Here is a 6000-nt window from a genome sequence, read left to right as displayed (position 1 = left end):
GAGCATTGATGTTCTAGCTGTATGATAGTGAAAGGACGGTCAGCAACAAGGAAAACTATTGTCCTGCTTCATGAAACCGATGGTTTTAGATATCATCTCTAGTTTCTCTAGTACTTGCCGATGCGTGTAGACGAACCAAGGCATTCAGTGCAGTCCCAGTTTTTTCTAGAAAAATACTACAACTCCCCCCCCCCCCCCCCCCCCCCCCCAAAAAAAAGCACAAAAAAGAAATACTACTGCAACTCTTGAAAGGAGACAAATATAATCATGTCCAATTCTCGCTATAGTTGTGAGCTTAGTCTCCATAAGACCTACCAAATCAGATGCAATAGAAGCATGAAGAGAAGTGAATTATAACATGACACCTCATTGAGAAGTTGACTATTATGATGCAATATGGAAGCATTCAATTTGACTAGCAGTGCCCCAAGGTATCCTACAAGTCAGGTGCAGCTTGCAAGTCAGCCAAGATGAAAATCTGCCTCTTATCATTGTCAGCTACAACAAAAGGGTACAACCAGGAAACACATTAAAAAAAGTATTAAGAAGACCACTAGATCTAGAGGTAAGATCAATTCTTCGGTTCAAGAAAGAGGTACAAGGAATATATATATATATATATATATATATATATATATATATATATATATATATATATATATATATATATATATATATATATATATATATAGTGTTACTATTCATCACCCAGGGTGCAGAATAAGTTATTCTTCACCCGAAGTAATCTTACGATCATTTCATAATTAAATTACGTTTCAAATTCAAATAGTTACATTCTTATTGATTCACTACGTAAAATTTGACATAAGAAAATAAAAATATAGGTCATAAGACAAGAAAATTTGCAGTTTATGTGTATTTTAGACTATGTTTTTATGTTTGTAATTTTACATAACATAAAATATTTTTTACGGCGATTATATATTTTCTTATGGTCCCTTTTTACGTCGGAAATAAGACAAAACTTACGGAACGTAAAATTACAATGAGGAATAGTTATTCTTTACGGCGCTATTCGTCACCCTAGGTGAGGAATAGTTATTCTTCACCCCCTCTATTTTACCATCAATGCACCGTAAGTGAGTTGTAGATTTCGTTGTATGTATGTTTGTTATTCTCTCCTTCTATAAAGCTAAGATACGCAATTTGCGTACTCTTAAAAAAAACCAATATAGGATGAAGATTGTTCCTAGCAAAGTTTGTAGCTTATGTTTGGTTGTTGTTTTCATGTTGCTTGTTACGCCGTCTCCACCTCAACTGGATCGTCTTCCACCTCTGCCCAGCACAAGGAGCTCCTCCCATTCATCACGCAACCAAGTCAAAGAAAACGGGACGACGAGGACCTCTCACAAGGGTCACGTGTGTTTATATTCGCGCCTCTGCGGCATGCTCCACTCATTTGGCCCGTCATTGACCTGGCCTGGCCTCGTTGACTCGTCATGCGGTCGTTGCTCAAAAAATTATCATCTTCCACTCGTTGACTCGTCGGCATGCGCTGCACGACTCAATCCGCATGCCCCCTTCCTTCTCCCCTGCTTCTCCCATCCATGTCTGTCAGCGTCACTGACCTGGCCGCTTCGCTCCAGCACTCCATCCGCATGTATATATTCCAGCTCGAGATGGAGGGAGGGAGGGAGCGCACGGTTCACTCTCACCACTCACCACACGCAATTATTAACGACCGAAAGACCTGGAAGTAGTACAACAAGACACCGACCTTCCACAGGGCCGCCATGGACTCGTCGTCGTCGCGCTCGGCGGCCTCCGGGGCCGCGCCCACCGTGTCGTCCGGCACCGTGTTCATCTCGGCGGCCATATTCCTGCTGTTCCTGACGTTCGCCCTCGCGCTCATCATCCTCCGCCACTCTTACTTCAGCAGCACCGGCGCGGCGCCCAGTCGGCCACGGGCGTGGAGCGCCCAGATGGTGGCCCCGCCTCCCAGGGCCAGGGGTGTCGACCCGGAGCTGCTGCGGTCGCTGCCGGTCACGGTACACCTAGCCGTGGACGGCGTCGGATTGGTGGAGTGCGCGGTTTGCCTGGCTGGGCTCGAGGACGGGGAGGAGGCGAGGTTCCTGCCCCGGTGCGGCCATGGATTCCACGCCGGGTGCGTCGACAGGTGGCTGGCGTCCCACACCACCTGCCCGCTCTGCCGGGTCACCGTCGGCAAGCCGGACGTGCTTACGTCGACTAGTCTCCCTTCCGTACCGCCGGAGCCGGCGAACTACGCAGCGAACCTGCCGGCGAGTGTGCTGCTCGGGGTTTCAGACCAGGCCACGCTCAGCGCGCTCACCATGGCCACCGACGGAGTGCTGGTGATCGACGTTCCGGAGTCAAGGATGGTGGCAGCGACCCCGCGCGACGCGTCCAAGTCTCCGGGCGTGAAGAGGCTGAGGTCGGTGAAGAGGCTGTGGAGCTTCGGGCGGCAAGGGCCGTCGGGGTCCACTACGCCCTGCGCCGGCGGCAGCGGAACGGCAGACTTAGAGCAGGGCATTAGCATCACCTATGCATCCCCGAGAGCTCCGGTCCGGTGTAGCGTTGAGCCGTCGCCCGGAACTGCCGCCGAGAAATCAACTTCATCGAGCGGCTAAGCTATATACGTACATATTTACACATGCATGGTGGTATATATATAGGACATAGCCGCATAGACGTCCTTTTAAAGATTGGTACAGTATATGATGATGTTCTTTGATAGCTATCAATCGATCAGAAAATGAGGACTAAAAGTTATCCTTGAGAGAATCACTAGCTCCATATGTGTGTCAGTGTGCGAGCCTTTCTAGGACGTAACATCCAACAGCAAAGTTTATAAGTGGACAATCAATATCAAAGTTTATTGAAAAAAGTCTGCACTTTAACCCTGAACTAACCGCACGGTTTAAAACTCAACGCTCAATTCTAAAACCAGCCGATATACATGCCGAACTAACCACGAGTCCAAATAGCACGAAGCATCAAGCAACATACAAGTAAACGGATGCAAGAAGCGTGTGGAGTGCAATGCGAGACGGCGAATGCAAACAGAAGGCGACCCGAATATAAAGAGAAAGAAGCATGCTGGACACGATCCCATGCACGACACAAACCGACTTAAAGAGACAAGGACAAAAAAATGGCGGCAACAAGCCACTGACCGATAGGATCCAAAACACATGATAGACAATCACTCTGCCAAAGAGAGACACTGCGATGAGTAAAACAGCATACGTCTGGACAAACAAAGTCCTGGTCAGGCGTACACAAGCAATACACCCGCAAGCCGGTCGCTCGAGCCTGCCAGGCTGGCACTAGCGAAAGAGGTCGGCTGAGTGCCCACGCCCCACCGCACAACTATAGGAGGACGGACGAGACTTGCCTGCTCCCCGTGCGTGCATCCATTCGTGCTTCCGCGTATGTGGCTTGATTTGATTGAAACAAAATAAGGTCCGGCCTCATCCCTTTAAAATCAGGGAGGAGATTATTAAATTAAAAATGAAAAAGGAAAAAAAAACAACCTTAGGATGAAGTGGGAGCATGGGGAGGGAGCATGCAAGCATGGTGACGACCCGACCGTAGGATGAAGCCGGGAGCAGGCAAGCCAGGTGGCAGTTCAACCGTAGGATGAAGTGGGAGCACGGATAGGAGCATGGGAAGGGAGCAGGCCCACACAGCCATCTGAAGGCCCCACTGCATGGCCGCGTGTGCCCGTGTGGGGTTAATGAAACAACATGAAGCGGGACCCACATGTGAACTGTTGCTGCAACCATGACGCACCCTCGGGTGGTCCGACTAGACTGACTCATTAGGGTTCAGAGACACATACAAGCTGGAGCAACCACGTCATCGCGCGAATGCGGGCACGTGGGGCGTAGCTCGCGGCTGGGCCCAAATTCGCCCAATGATGATGTCCGTTGGTGCGCCTACCAATCCACCCATCATAGACCTCCCAGCCGGCTCACCATGGCACACGCTGTCCGTGCAGGTCAGACCGTCTACATCGCCCTCGCGAGGCCCTTGCGGTAAGCCACTCGGCAACAGACGGCTCTGAGGGCCTCTTCGTCCACGAGGAGACTGGAAAACGTACGCTCGGACCGTAATGATCGTACAAGCCTGACGCATGTAGAAGACGCCGACATGAGGGACCGACTGGCCCACCCGGCGCAGGGCAACACGATAAACCTCGCTCGCGGGGGTGCCCGACGCTGCCCAATGACGATGGCCACGGGCTTGCACCCACGGTCCACCCGTCATGAACCCTACAGTCGGGTTGCACGGATCCAAGCCGTTCAAGGTGCCATCCTGTGGCAAGCCAACCAGCAATGGATAGTTGGGAGGGCCTCTTCGCCGGTGAGGCGCTCGACGGGACGGGACAGGTACTCCAATATTATTTATGGGAGTAATGATATGCACAGTCGTACATATTCGACAACAAGAAAGCCATCTAAAAATCTAGGAATTCTAATACTATCGCATCTTTCTGTCAGACGTGATATGGAGGTGCAACGTTGACAACGCTACCGACGATCATGGTGGACCGTGGCAGAAGGGCAGATATATATCGTGAAATCCATGAGAATTGGATTTGCCATTCGATTTCCATCACAGGCCATACTAAGCATCGACGGTCTGCCCCCGATTTCGTAACTTGCACGTGGACACCTCAAGGGCTTTTCAACACTAGTACACATGCACGTGCAACGCACGTATCATAATCTACAATAAAAACATTTATTTAAGTATATTTTCTCTTCTAGGGAGTTTATTACCGACCCATTCAAATCTGTCTTATGCTCAGTGATATGAGCGCGTGTGTAACATACGACCCAGAAACATGTCTTCATATAACATTGATGATCACATAATTCTATTATAATTTGTTACATAATTTAAAAAAAAACACAACTAAACACCATTATCTCTTGAAGGTCCATTTATTGATACGATCTATGGTGCTTCATCCGATGGATGGGATATTGGTTTGAGCTTGGTTCCCTTTCGTACTTTAAAATATATATCAAAAGCTTCCTCCTCAACTTCATTTCCTTCATACTTTAAAATATGAAAAAATATGTCTTGCTCTAGTAAAGGGACATCATCAATCATACCGATGAACAAAGTTACTCTATTAAGTCATCGTTTGTTGGAGTGACAGTCGGTGAAAGGATAAATGATTGTGAGATGAGCTCAACTTCGGATGATATGTTCAATGTTTTGAGGTGGGGGAGGGGGGGGGGGGTCTATCAAGAATCATACAATCTTTGGGGTCTGTGTTGTTTCCGTCATCTTTCAAGTCTTGATTTCTTGTATTATCATCATTTTAACTAAAATGATAGGTAGTTTTGTTCTAAAATATGTCATATGATCCTATAAAGTAGTACTCAGAGTTAGTTAGTTTTGAAATAGTGATACGACATAATAAGTATAATGATACAGAACGAAAAATACATGTATAGGAGTATCAGACAACATATCTCCGGTGAAGTACTCCATAAAATTTATATTATTTTACAAGATGGAGTATTTCATAAAATTTACCATCCACGCACCACAAGATGACCTACATGATTATAAAGCATAAAATATATTCAGTTTTATTTAATTTTTATAGATATTTATATAAAACTTTTTAAACCATCAACTGATCATGACTATAACAGCCGTGATGATTAAAAAATGGCACCCAAAATCGAACATGCCATATAAAAAGAAAAGTATTTTTCTAGAAGATGAAAGAAAATTGGTTTGGACAACGCCACAGTCACTCACAATCCTTCTCTGGACACTGCTAGTATATACTGTAGTTGTACTAAAAAAAAGTCAGTCATTCCACCGCCCCCTGTCTTTTCTCCCCCTTCCCTAATCTTCCATGGTCGCTAGATCCCTCCCTCCACAGCCGACGCTCCCTGTAAGGCCGCCACTCCCCTTCGTCACCCACGCCGACGGACGTGCATGCCCCTGCTCCACCTCACTCCTTCGAATTCGGCCGTCGAAGTGCTCGAG

General features: G+C 47.3%; 1 pseudogene; it reads left to right on the top strand.

Moving 5' to 3' along the window:
• The first annotated feature begins 1657 nt into the window (after positions 1-1657).
• Positions 1658-2663, top strand: LOC125547575 (E3 ubiquitin-protein ligase EL5 pseudogene; annotated as a pseudogene).
• Positions 2664-6000: the final 3337 nt, after the last annotated feature.

This window comes from Triticum urartu, chromosome 3A (assembly GCF_056163025.1).
Source record: "Triticum urartu cultivar PI428250 chromosome 3A, HENAU_Tu73, whole genome shotgun sequence".
Taxonomy (NCBI): Eukaryota; Viridiplantae; Streptophyta; class Magnoliopsida; order Poales; family Poaceae; genus Triticum; species Triticum urartu.
This window is presented reverse-complemented; position numbering and strand designations above follow the sequence as displayed.